The sequence below is a fragment of the Ranitomeya variabilis genome, chromosome 1 (assembly GCF_051348905.1).
Source record: "Ranitomeya variabilis isolate aRanVar5 chromosome 1, aRanVar5.hap1, whole genome shotgun sequence".
In the NCBI taxonomy this organism is placed as follows: domain Eukaryota; kingdom Metazoa; phylum Chordata; class Amphibia; order Anura; family Dendrobatidae; genus Ranitomeya; species Ranitomeya variabilis.
Window position 1 is genome coordinate 163,373,025 of NC_135232.1, and position 14,774 is coordinate 163,387,798.

A 14,774-nucleotide genomic window follows, 5' to 3' on the forward strand; every position below is an offset into this window, starting at 1 on the left:
GGCATTATTTCTGGGCTGTATTGTGCATAAATATGTGATTCATCAGAATTTCTTTTAGTCTATGCCTGATGAAGAGACCTGAGTAGTCTGGAAAGCTTGCAATTTGTTACCATCTTTTCAATTAGCCATTAAAAGTTATCAACCAGTGAGGAATCTCAAATCTAAGTATTTTTCTATCTACTGGCTAACACGGTACCAAGATATACAGTGCCTAAAAGTAGTATTCAACCCCCTGCAGATTTAGCAGGTTTAATAAGATGCAAATAAGTTAGAGCCTTCAAACTTCAAACAAGAGCAGGATTTATTAACAGATGCATAAATCTTACAAACCAAAAAGTTTTGTTGCTCAGTTAAATTTTTATAAATTTTAAACATAAAAGTGTGGGTCAATTATTATTCAACCCCTAGGTTTAATATTTTGTGGAATAACCTTTGTTTGCAATTACAGCTAATAATCGTCTTTTATAAGACCTGATCAGGCCGGCACAGGTCTCTGGAGTTATCTTGGCCCACTCCTCCATGCAGATCTTCTCCAAGTTATCTAGGTTCTTTGGGTGTCTCATGTGGACTTTAATCTTGAGCTCCTTCCACAAGTTTTCAATTGTGTTAAGGTCAGGAGACTGACTAGGTCACTGCAACACCTTGATTTTTTGCCTCTTGAACCAGGCCTTGGTTTTCTTGGCTGTGTGCTTTGGGTCGTTGTCTTGTTGGAAGATGAAATGACGACCCATCTTAAGATCCTTGATGGAGGAGCGGAGGTTCTTGGCCAAAATCTCCAGGTAGGCCGTGCTATCCATCTTCCCATGGATGCGGACCAGATGGCCAGGCCCCTTGGCTGAGGAACAGCCCCACCATGCTTGACTGTAGGGATGGTATTCTTGGGGTCGTATGCAGTGCCATCCAGTCTCCAAACGTCACGTGTGTGGTTGGCACCAAAGATCTCGATCTTGGTCTCATCAGACCAGAGAACCTTGAACCAGTCAGTCTCAGAGTCCTCCAAGTGATCATGACCAAACTGTAGATGAGCCTTGACATGACGCTTTGAAAGTAAAGGTACCTTACGGGCTCGTCTGGAACGGAGACCATTGTGGTGGAGTACGTTACTTATGGTATTGACTGAAACCAATGTCCCCACTGCCATGAGATCTTCCCGGAGCTCCTTCCTTGTTGTCCTTGGGTTAGCCTTGACTCTTCGGACAAGCCTGGCCTCGGCACGGGACAAAACTTTCAAAGGCTGTCCAGGCCGTGGAAGGCTAACAGTAGTTCCATAAGCCTTCCACTTCCGGATGATGCTCCCAACAGTGGAGACAGGTAGGCCCAACTCCTTGGAAAGGGTTTTGTACCCCTTGCCAGCCTTGTGACCCTCCATGATCTTGTCTCTGATGGCCTTGGAATGCTCCTTTGTCTTTCCCATGTTGACCATGTTTGAGTGCTGTTAACAAGTTTGGGGAGGGTCTTAAATAGTCAGAAAAGGCTGGAAAAAGAGATAATTAATCCAAACATGTGAAGCTCATTGTTCTTTGTGCCTGAACTACTTCTTAATACTTTAGGGGAACCAAACAGAATTCTGGTGGGTTGAGGGGTTGAATAATAAATGACCCTCTGAAAAGACTTTTCACAATTTAAAAAAAAAAAATAAACAAAGAAATAACATTCTTTTTTGCTGCAGTGCATTTCACAGTTCCAGGCTGATCTACAGTCCAAATGTCACAATGCCAAGTTAATTCCAAATGTGTAAACCTGCTAAATCTGCAGGGGGTTGAATACTACTTTTAGGCACTGTATATCTTTCCTATACTTTTATGCAGTGTTCTTACTTCCCTGCAATTACTATTGCTTCACTCTAGACTCCCACTCGAGTCCCTGATTTCATTTTATTCTTCCATGCTATGCTAAAAATTCCACATTGCATGAGCACAACTTTAAATGGGCAGGTAGAGTAAAGTACCAAGAAACTGTAAATATATAGTTAGAGGAGCTGAACTTTCATGCTCTTCATTATAATTGTGTAACAGGAGCTGTCTAATTATCATAAGTATATGTGATAGAATTTTATGTCTCTCCATGTGAGTAAATTGTGTGCTACAGTCCATTATGTGGTACAGTTTCGTCATGCAAGAAGTTCTGGTGACTGAGATGGTGACCCCCTTATGATAACAGGAAAGCATACTGTATAATTCCAAGGGAGTTACAATAAAATCACATTATCTAACTAAAGAGAACAAAGCTATGAATTTTCAGGTAGAAATTAACAATTAAGCATGATAATACTGGCTATACTATGGAACTAGCTAATGAATAATTAAAAAAAAAATACTGGTCTACTACTTTTTGGGTCTCCCAAGTAAATAACATTATATCTAACTACACTAAGTTTCACATTGTTTTTAGATATTTTTTACACTATGTGGATTCATGGCTTATCATTTGAATTTCAGGTTTCTTTATGCTGAGTACTATAGTAAAGTAAACTATCATCTTATATGTCAGTTTCGTTCACTTGCACAATTTTTATCTATCCCTTTGAGCATTTTTAACTGTAATTTTAGCAGTGGTTTGACAGATTTATGACAAGCTTTATATCAAATTCCCAATACAACTAAGTTTTTCTGTTTATTAAAGAGGTTACAAAGGATTTGTGATTGATACCTTTTGATTAATTGGGAGCTGACAAGCATGGTCCTCAATGATTTGCAGACTGACCTAGAACTTTTGATTGCTTGTCATATAATAGTAAATTTGTGCCCCACATGGACTATGATTTCTTCTGCTGAGAAGCTGAGATAGCATATGGACTAGAGATGAGAAAATCTATTGAAATTTGAATTTGCCAGCTTAGTCAAGTTTTTTTTTAATAACTGATTCTCAGCAAATTAATTTGCCATGAATTTCATTATGGTTGAGGTTATCCTGATATTTTAAAAAAAAATCCATTTGAAAATGGCACCCGCCGCACCTGCGCAGTAGTAGCTATTGGTGTATATAAATGATCCGATAGATGCTACTGTGAAAGCACAGGCGGCGCCATGTTGCTAAAGAAAAAAAATGTCCTCTTCCAAGTTGGCGACGCCGAGCCTGCGCAGTAGCAGCTATCAGCAATGGCCAATAGCTGCTATTGTGCAGGCTCCGGCGGTTCCATCTTACTAGAGAAGAAAAAAAATGTCCTCCTCCAAGATGACACACCTGATAGCTGCTACTGCGCATGCGCCGATGACGCCATCTTGTAGGAGGAATTTTTTTCCTTCTCTAGCAAGATGGCATCGCAGTCACATGAGCAGTAGCAGCTATAGGATCACCTCTATATACATTGATAACTGCTACTGCGCAGGCATGGCAGGCGCAATTTTCAAATGAATTTTTATTTTTTTTAAATATCAGGATAACCTCACAGCGTGCAAGTAAGTACCGAGAGACTAGCTCCAGATTTATGGAGGAGACAGGTTGCGGATGGCTTTGTATGCTATGGTTAGGGTTTTGAACTGAAGTCTTTGGGCAATAGGGGAGCCAGTAAAAGGATAAGCAGAGAAGAGAGGCTGGGGAATAGCAGGGGGGGTGGATTACTCAGGCAGCAGGGTTTAGAATAGACTGCAGGGGTGCAAGAGTGTTGGAGGGGAGGCCAAAGAGAGAGGGTTGCAGTAGTCGAGGTGGGAGATGATGAGGGCATTCACAAGTGTTTTTTCAAATGTTTGAATGTACAGATGTGGTAAATAATTTTTGAGTTGGAGTTGGAAAGGGCTTGGATATGTGCTTTGAAGGAGAGAGCAGAGTTACAGGTTACCCCGAGGCAGACTGGGGAGAGTGAGTAGCCATTGACTTTGATGGATAGGTCTGTTGGGGGGAGGTTGAGTGAGATGGGGGAAAGTGAATGATTTCGGTATGTTAAATTTTAGAAATCAAGCAGAGAAGAAGGATGAAATAGTGTACTGACATTGTGCAATTTTGGTTAGTAAGGAGGTGATACTGGGTACAGAGAGGTAGATCTGTGTTTGATCACCATAAAGATGATACTGAAAGCCATGGGATTCTATGAGCTGTCCTAGGCCAAAGGTGAAGATGGAGAAGGGCACGGGTCCTAGAACTGAACCTTGGAGGACACCGACAGATAGGGTGCAAGATGAGGAGGTGGTGTGTGAGACCCTGAATGTCTGGTCTGTTAGGTATGAAGAGATCTAAGATAGGGCCAAGTCTTTGATGCTAAGAGCTTAAAGAATCTGTAGTAAGAGAGAATGGTCCACTGTGTCGAAGGCAGATGAAAGGTCCAGGAGGAGGAGGACAGAATAGATTCACTTGGCTTTGGTGGTTAGTAGGTCATTGGTGACTTTAGTTAGGGCAGTTTTGGTTGAATTATGTGGTCAGAAGTCAGATTGTAACTAGTGAAAGATGGAACAAGAGGAGAGGTGTGAGGACAGTTCAAGATGGACATGCTGTTCTTGTAGTTTTGAGGCATATGGGAGAAGTCATATGGAGCGATAGCTAGACACAGAGGAAATGTCAAAGGAGGGCTTTTTGAAGATGAGTGTGATCGAGGTATGTTTAAAGCATGAGGGAAAGACCCCAGTTATTAGTGATAGGTTGAAGTGGTGGATTAGGGTTGGGATGAAGACTGTGGTGTGGGATGAGCTGGTGATGAGATCGGGTCAAGTGCCCAGGAAGTGAGATGTGATGTGCAGAATAGAGAGGAAAGTTTATCTCCTGTAATGGTGGAAAAACTGGTTTTGGAAGAATTAGGTATGAGGAGGGTCTGTGGGGACTGTAGGCCAAAGCTTCTTTTCATGTAATCAATCTTCTGCTTGAAGAATGAGGCAAAGTCTTTTGCTGAAATGAGAGGAGAGGGAGGAAGTGCTGGGGAACGGAGGAGAGAACTAAAAGTGTTGAATAGCTGTTTAGAGTTGTGAGATAAGGAGAATATGAGAGATGAGACGTAGGTTTGTTTTACAGCAGTGAGTGTGGACTTGAAATTGGTTATTATGTTATGGGCTATGTTATGTTTTTATGCTGGTAATTATGCTATGGATTGTTTATCAGGGGTTGCCTAGGCCACTTAGTTCCAGGGAAGAGAAATCTTAATGTGTTAGCAGACCAAGACATTTTGAACAATTGTATGCTTACAACTTTGTGGAATAGTTTGTATAAGGCCCTATTTTGTGCTAGTTTTTAAATGGTTGACTGAGTTTCGTATGCAATTTACTGAAACTTGACTGGCCGGCACAGATACATGACATCATCCTCATCGAACACCTTTGGGTTGAACTTGGTCAGAGATTGAAGTCAAGGCCCTCTCATAAAACATCAGTTTCAGACCTCACAAATGCCCTTCTGGATGAATGGGCAAAAACTCCAATAAACACTTCAATATCTTGTAAAAAGCCTTCCTGAAAGACTGGAGCTTTTTAGCTGCAAACTGGGAACTAACTCCATATTTATGCCAATTAGATTCGGATATGATGTCATAAAATCTTTCATAGGTATTATGTGCAAGTGTCCCAATACTTTTATTCGTATAGTGTATTTTCCATCAATTAATAGAATATTTTATAATAGGAGCGTTTAATCCATTATTATACAAATCTAAAGTCAATTTACCATTTGAATGCATCACTTTCACTCTCCAGTAAGTAAAGCCCAATGAAATTTCAGTTCCCGATATTTAAAAGTTATGGATATGTGTTGATGCATTGTCCTACACAAAGATCAGCACTTGGTATAATGTTTTTGGATTTTGGAAAACCTCCTTTTAAAGATATACACAGTAACTAAAAGGGCATCTGTTGATCAAGGACAGTTACAGGCTTGGAAATCTATGTCAGAAATACAGTGTGGCTGGAGGCTTATAGTTCATTACTAGTACTGGAGTCATTGGTTCTAATCCCACCAAAGACAACACCTGCAAGGAGTTTACACGTTCTTTCTATGCTTGCTTGGGTTTCGTGCCAAGGACATACTGCTAGGCAATTTAGATTGTGAGCCCCAATGAGAACAGCTGTGATAAAGTATGTAACGCGCTGTGGAATATGGTGGCGCTATGTAGCATAATAATAATGTTTTCAACTGAATGTTTTTCCTTTCTATATGACAAAACAATATTCAAATAATTACTTAAAAAAGTTGCTTGGTTTAAATCATCTGTTTTAAATTTTGGTGACCCCCATGTGATCAGCAGATCCCAAAAAATCTCACTGCAAGGAGGGATAATGTGGTATTGTCAGGAAAAGCACAATATAAATTGTGGTTTTACTGGCTGAGTTACTGCAGGTCTTGTAAAGTGCTAATTTCAATCAGTAAGTATTGATTCCTTGGATGCCAGAAGTCTGTCTCAGACCTCGCACTCATCTGTGTGCAAAAATTTTCAATTTCCGATTTTCATCCAGAAAAATAGGACGAGTGTCATATGAGTACAATGCGATTTTTCTCACATAGCATCTCTATGACATTCATATGACTTGCATCTTTTTTCTCTGCAACTATCATTCTACCCTCATTTACAGGACAATTTACAGTGTCCTTGGCTACAGAGGGGTAATGTGTCTGTAAAAATCGGACGGCATACGCATAGTCCGTGGTTCTTTTTTTTCTCGCACCCATTGACGTGTCTCGTCCGATATACACGGCCACTCGAAGCATGCTGCAATTTTTTTTGCATCCAGATTCCATCTGAACAAAAACTTGCAGATGAGCACAATATCAGTGAACAACATTGGTGAGGGTGCAATTTTTTCTTGCATTGCACTCGCTGATTTTATACGCAAGTGAGAGCGAGTAAAGTAGTAAGCGCCATTTGGCGGTAGTAAAGACATCAAGGAGACCCTGTCTTTTGTATTGCATTGCCAGAAATCTGTACTTGACCAAGTTTCTCCTCAGGCCTCCTTCACACTTCCGTATATAAATCAGTACATGAAAAAAACGGTACCAGTGTCATCAGTGTTTTGCATCCGTGAGTCCATTTTTACCATCAGTGTGGTCATCAGTATTTTTCATGGATGGATCAATAAATAAATAGGAGAGCTTCTCCTATCCTTTGCAATATTAAACATGGGCGATACACTGATGCCGTCCGTGTGCCCGTACATGTATTTCACAGACTTGTATTGGGCCTGTTCATCTGTGCACATGGATGTTAGGCCTCATTCACACACAGTCCGTGAAAAACATAGACATGTGAAAATCTCCATAGGTTATAATGGGGATGTGTTATTTCCATGAAAAAAAGGATACAACTCTTATGCGCAAGACGTGTGAATAAAGCCTATTATGAACGAATCTGAAGTGGTGAAACTCATTTGCATAAAATTACCCTATGCAGATTAGTAAAGTAGTGGTAAAGTGGCGCCGCAAGCTACAGCTGGTTTAAGGGGGTCCCAGTGATAGTATATTCTGTGTATTCTTGGCACTTTTTTACAAAACAGGCAAGAAAACTATAATGAAGGTTTTGACTTTATAAGGTGTTATGACCCCAATGGCGAGGGTCTCAGAGGAACGTGGAAGTCTGCAGAATACAAAAATCCAGCTCATAGGGCAGTGGTAACTGGGTTGACCATATATCTACTCCTAACGCCAACACTAGAAGTAGCCGGGGATCATTCCTACGTTGATTCTAGATGACACGCGCCAGCCGGAGAATCTAGCTACCCCTAGTAGAGGAAAACAAAGACCTTTCTTGCCTCCAGAGAAGGGGACCCCAAAGCTGGATAGAAGCCCCCCACAAATAATGACGGTGAGGTAAGAGGAAATGACAAACACAGAAATGAATCAGGTTTAGCACAGAGAGGCCCGCTTACTGATAGCAGAATAAAGAAAGGTAACTTATATGGTCAACAAAAACCCTATCAAAATCCACACTGGAAATTCAAGAACCCCCGAACCGTCTAACAGTCCGGGGGGAGAACACCAGCCCCCTAGAGCTTCCAGCAAAGGTCAGGATATAGATTTGGAACAAGCTGGACAAAAATACAAAACCAAAACAAATAGCAAAAAGCAAAAGGCAGACTTAGCTGATATAACTGGAACCAGGATCAGTAGACAAGAGCACAGCAGACTAGCTCTGATAACTACGTTGCCAGGCATTGAACTGAAGGTCCAGGGAGCTTATATAGCAACACCCCTAACTAACGACCCAGGTGCGGATAAAAGGAATGACAGAAAAACCAGAGTCAAAAAACTAGTAACCACTAGAGGGAGCAAAAAGCAAATTCACAACAGTACCCCCCCCTTAGTGAGGGGTCACCGAACCCTCACCACGACCACCAGGGCGATCAGGATGAGCGGCATGAAAGGCACGAACTAAATCGGCCGCATGAACATCAGAGGCGACCATCCAGGAATTATCCTCCTGACCATAGCCCTTCCACTTGACCAGGTACTGAAGCCTCCGCCTGGAGAGGCGAGAATCCAAGATCTTCTCCACCACGTACTCCAACTCGCCCTCAACCAACACCGGAGCAGGAGGCTCAGCAGAAGGAACTACAGGCACAATGTACCGCCGCAACAAGGACCTATGAAATACATTGTGAATAGCAAACGACACAGGAAGATCCAGACGAAAAGATACAGGATTAAGGATTTCCAATATCTTGTAAGGCCCAATAAAACGAGGTTTAAATTTGGGAGAGGAGACCTTCATAGGAACAAAGCGGGAAGAAAGCCATACCAAATCCCCAACGCGTAGTCGGGGACCCACACCGCGGCGGCGGTTGGCAAAGCGCTGAGCCTTCTCCTGTGACAACTTCAAGTTGTCCACCACATGATTCCAGATCTGCTGCAACCTATCCACCACAGAATCCACCCCAGGACAGTCAGAAGGCTCCACATGACCCGAAGAAAAGCGAGGATGGAAACCAGAGTTGCAGAAAAAAGGCGAAACCAAGGTGGCGGAACTAGCCCGATTATTAAGGGCAAACTCAGCCAACGGCAAGAATGTCACCCAATCGTCCTGATCAGCAGAGACAAAACACCTCAAATAAGCCTCCAAAGTCTGATTGGTTCGCTCCGTCTGTCCATTAGTCTGAGGATGGAAAGCAGACGAAAACGACAAATCAATGCCCATCCTACTACAAAAGGATCGCCAGAACCTGGAAACGAACTGGGATCCTCTGTCTGACACAATATTCTCAGGGATGCCGTGCAAACGAACCACGTTCTGGAAAAACACAGGAACCAGATCGGAAGAGGAAGGCAGCTTAGGCAAAGGAACCAAATGGACCATCTTGGAGAAGCGATCACATATCACCCAGATAACGGACATGCCCTGAGATAGCGGAAGATCAGAAATGAAATCCATGGAGATATGTGTCCAAGGTCTCTTCGGGACAGGCAAGGGCAAGAGCAAACCGCTGGCACGAGAACAGCAAGGCTTAGCTCGAGCACAAGTCCCACAGGACTGCACAAATGACCGCACATCCCTTGACAAGGAAGGCCACCAAAAGGACCTGGCCACCAGATCTCTGGTGCCAAAAATTCCTGGGTGACCTGCCAACACCGAGGAATGAACCTCGGAAATGACTCTGCTGGTCCACTTATCCGGGACAAACAGTCTGTCAGGTGGACAAGACTCAGGCCTATCAGCCTGAAATCTCTGCAACACACGTCGCAGATCCGGAGAAATAGCTGACAAGATAACTCCATCTTTAAGAATACCAACAGGATCAGCAACTCCAGGAGCATCAGGCACAAAGCTCCTAGAAAGAGCATCGGCCTTCACATTCTTTGAACCTGGTAAATACGAGACAACAAAATCAAAGCGGGAGAAAAACAATGACCAGCGGGCCTGTCTCGGATTAAGGCGTTTAGCAGACTCGAGATACATCAGATTTTTGTGATCAGTCAAGACCACCACACGATGCTTAGCACCCTCGAGCCAATGACGCCACTCCTCAAATGCCCATTTCATGGCCAACAACTCCCGATTGCCCACATCATAATTTCGCTCGGCAGGCGAAAACTTCCTAGAGAAAAAGGCACAAGGTTTCATAACAGAGCAACCAGGGCCTCTCTGCGACAAAACGGCCCCTGCCCCAATCTCCGAAGCATCCACCTCAACCTGAAAGGGAAGTGAGACGTCAGGCTGGCACAAAACAGGCGCCGAAGTAAACCGGCGTTTCAACTCCTGGAAAGCCTCCACGGCAGCAGGAGCCCAGTTAGCTACATCGGAGCCCTTCTTGGTCATATCCGTCAAAGGTTTCACAATGCTAGAAAAATTAGCAATAAAACGACGGTAGAAGTTAGCGAAGCCCAAGAACTTCTGAAGACTCTTAACTGACGAGGGCTGAGTCCAATCAAGAATAGCTCGGACCTTGACTGGGTCCATCTCCACAGCAGAAGGGGAAAAAATGAACCCCAAAAAGGGAACCTTCTGTACACCAAAGAGACACTTTGAGCCCTTGACAAACAAAGAATTTTCACGCAAAATTTTAAAGACCAACCTGACCTGCTCCACATGCGAATCCCAATTATCAGAAAAAACCAAAATATCATCCAGATAAACAATCAAAAATTTATCCAGATACTTCCGGAAAATGTCATGCATAAAGGACTGAAAAACTGAAGGCGCATTGGAGAGCCCAAAAGGCATCACCAAGTACTCAAAATGACCTTCGGGCGTATTGAATGCGGTTTTCCATTCATCACCTTGCTTAATGCGCACAAGGTTGTACGCACCACGAAGGTCTATCTTGGTGAACCACTTGGCACCCTTAATCCGGGCAAACAAGTCAGACAACAGCGGTAAAGGATACTGAAATTTGACAGTGATCTTATTTAAAAGCCGATAATCAATACAAGGTCTCAAAGATCCGTCCTTTTTTGCCACAAAAAAGAATCCCGCACCAAGAGGGGAAGAAGACGGACGAATATGTCCTTTCTCCAGAGACTCCTTGATATATGAACGCATAGCGGTATGTTCAGGTACCGACAGATTAAACAGTCTTCCCTTAGGAAACTTACTGCCTGGGATCAAATCTATAGCACAGTCACAGTCCCTATGAGGAGGCAGTGCACTGGACTCAGACTCACTGAAGACATCCTGATAATCAGACAAATACTCCGGAACTTCCGAAGGCGTAGAAGAAGCAATAGACACAGGCAGGGAATCCCCATGAATACCACGACAGCCCCAACTTGAGACTGACATAGCCTTCCAGTCCAGGACTGGATTATGGGTCTGTAACCATGGCAGCCCTAAAACAACCAAATCATGCATTTTATGTAAAACCAGGAAACGTATCACCTCGCGGTGTTCAGGAGTCATGCACATGGTAACCTGTGTCCAATACTGCGGTTTATTTGCTGCCAATGGTGTAGCATCAATACCCCTAAGAGGAATAGGATTTTCTAATGGTTCAAGAGTAAAACCACAGCGCTTAGCAAATGAGAGATCCATGAGACTCAGGGCAGCACCTGAATCTACAAACGCCATGACAGGATAAGATGACAGTGAGCAAATCAAAGTTACAGACAGAATAAATTTAGGTTGCAAATTACCAACGGTGACAGGACTAACAACCTTAGCTATACGTTTAGAGCATGCTGAGATAACATGTGTAGAATCACCACAGTAGTAGCACAAGCCATTCCGGCGTCTATGAATTTTCCGCTCATTTCTAGTCAGGATTCTATCACATTGCATTAAATCAGGTGTCTGTTCAGACAACACCATGAGGGAATTTGCGGTTTTTCTATCACATTGCACCGAATTAGGTGTCTGTTCAGACAACACCATGAGGGAATTTGCGGTTTTGCGCTCCCGCAACCGCCGGTCAATTTGAATAGCCAGTGCCATAGTATCATTCAGACCTGTGGGAATGGGAAAACCCACCATAACATTCTTAATGGCTTCAGAAAGGCCATTTCTAAAATTAGCGGCCAGTGCACACTCGTTCCAATGTGTCAGCACGGACCATTTCCGAAATTTTTGGCAATACACTTCAGCCTCGTCCTGCCCCTGAGACATAGCCAGCAAGGCCTTTTCTGCCTGAATCTCAAGATTGGGTTCCTCATAAAGTAAACCGAGCGCCAGAAAAAACGCATCAAGATCAGCCAATGCCGGATCTCCTGGCGCCAGCGAAAAAGCCCAATCCTGAGGGTCGCCCCGTAAGAACGAAATAACAATTTTTACTTGCTGAGCAGAATCTCCAGATGAACAGGGTCTCAGGGACAAAAACAATTTACAATTATTCACGAAATTCCTAAACTTAAACCTGTCTCCGGAAAACAGTTCAGGAATCGGTATTTTAGGTTCTGACCTAGGATTTCTGATAACATAGTCTTGTATGCCCTGCACACGAGTAGCCAGCTGGTCCACACTTGTAATCAAGGTCTGGACATTCATGTCTGCAGCAAGCATAGCCACTCTGAGGTAAAGGGGAAGAAGAAAAAAAAAAACAACTCAGAATCTTCTTTCTTATAATCCCTCTTCTGCAATGCATTAAACATTTAATACTGGCCTGGCAAACTGTTATGACCCCAATGGCGAGGGTCTCAGAGGAACGTGGAAGTCTGCAGAATACAAAAATCCAGCTCATAGGGCAGTGGTAACTGGGTTGACCATATATCTACTCCTAACGCCAACACTAGAAGTAGCCGGGGATCATTCCTACGTTGATTCTAGATGACACGCGCCAGCCGGAGAATCTAGCTACCCCTAGTAGAGGAAAACAAAGACCTTTCTTGCCTCCAGAGAAGGGGACCCCAAAGCTGGATAGAAGCCCCCCACAAATAATGACGGTGAGGTAAGAGGAAATGACAAACACAGAAATGAATCAGGTTTAGCACAGAGAGGCCCGCTTACTGATAGCAGAATAAAGAAAGGTAACTTATATGGTCAACAAAAACCCTATCAAAATCCACACTGGAAATTCAAGAACCCCCGAACCGTCTAACAGTCCGGGGGGAGAACACCAGCCCCCTAGAGCTTCCAGCAAAGGTCAGGATATAGATTTGGAACAAGCTGGACAAAAATACAAAACCAAAACAAATAGCAAAAAGCAAAAGGCAGACTTAGCTGATATAACTGGAACCAGGATCAGTAGACAAGAGCACAGCAGACTAGCTCTGATAACTACGTTGCCAGGCATTGAACTGAAGGTCCAGGGAGCTTATATAGCAACACCCCTAACTAACGACCCAGGTGCGGATAAAAGGAATGACAGAAAAACCAGAGTCAAAAAACTAGTAACCACTAGAGGGAGCAAAAAGCAAATTCACAACAATAAGGTACACGGGTGGCTTTTATGGCCACCACTGTGTTGTGTCTATAGGAGCAGATCGATCAGACCCATCATTTATAGGATGGAATCAGCAGAATATACTTCTACAAGGCTTAGTCAGCCACTCAGTTTGGGGTTTTGAATCGTTTTTCTTTTTTCTGATTCACTACATTTATCAACCAGAAATTGTATCTGATCTAAAACATTTGCACAGTTCAGCTGGTTGTGTCATTGTGGCCCATAAATCCTACCTAGGCGGTATTAGCCTCTCCTCGCAGAAGGTGGCACGTTTCTTTTCCTCCCGGCAGTGACATCTCTATACCACGGAGTGTTTCATATCTATTACTGGATGCCGACATTATTAACACTTGACATCCGTTTCGCCGACCTGTCTGAAATGTTACCATGAGAGGATAAGAATGATTCCTCTCACAAGAGTCCTACAAGATACATTGCGTTCTGATCTCAACTACAGCAATGCACCGTGGCTTCATTTCAGAACAGAATATACTCTACTAGTAAAAGACATATTTAAGGAGAACCTGTCAGAACCTTGAACCCTGCAAGTTCTTTATATGTCTGTGTAGCTCTTTAAAAGGTAAGTTAGTCAATCCCTTTATGATCCCAAAGTGCTATTCCAGCAGCGAGAAATCCCATTTTTAAGTTGTGTCTGGAAGTTCATTGGGGCATGATGATGGGCATCTCGTTTCACAGTGTATTCCCAATCTAGCACCACCCTCCAATGGTTGATTGATAGCTCAGTGGCAGTGTACCACAGCAAATGACCTGTCATTCAGCCAGAGGAGGGCGCTGCTAGGCAGGAAATACAGCATGAGGCTGAGACGCGACAAGTGCATCATCACGCCCCAGTTACCTTCCAGACACAACGTCAAGAGCAGTGTGTTGGGCCATAAGGGATCCACTGGCTTATATTTGAAGGCGCTACACAATCATATTAATGGCTTGGGGGGGTAGTTTCTGACAGATTCTGTTTAATATAGTTTGGGCACACTTGACACAATATATAACATGCCAGTAACTAAATTATGATAATTCAAAGGAGCGAGTCATGTGCATGTACAGAAACCGATAGATGTACATTTGAGACAATGCAACTCTGTGCCACATGATGTTGTAATAGTAGATTCACTACTAAATTTCAAGAAGTGCTTGGATGCCTTCCTTGAAAAAATATATTAGGTTATGGGCATTAGATTCTGTAACTAGTGAACTCATCTGATTGCCATGTGCAGAGTTGGGAAGGAATTATTCCCATAATACAGAGCTATTAGTGTCTGCCACGTGGGATTTTTGCCTTCCTCTGGATCAACAGGTTGGGCTCCAGATTGAACTCAATGGTCTTAACCTTCAACCTTAAAAACTATGAAACTGTGCAGTATAAATATAAGCATACATTGTACTTGGATTGAAGATGACCTGCCGATTAGTTGGCAGGATAGTGGAATCTGCAGCTGGCTATACATTTCCTCTGCAGCCACCATTGGCGGGAACATCATTTCACATGCTATCCATACATTTTATTAAATACATGACTAGAAAGAGTCCACCGGAGCTTCA

General features: G+C 43.1%; 1 protein-coding gene across 1 annotated transcript in view; it reads left to right on the forward strand.

Moving 5' to 3' along the window:
• The window catches only part of CAMK4 (calcium/calmodulin dependent protein kinase IV), a 354,738-nt gene that overhangs the window by 235,516 nt on the left and 104,448 nt on the right, over window positions 1-14,774 (forward strand). The window lies entirely within an intron of this gene.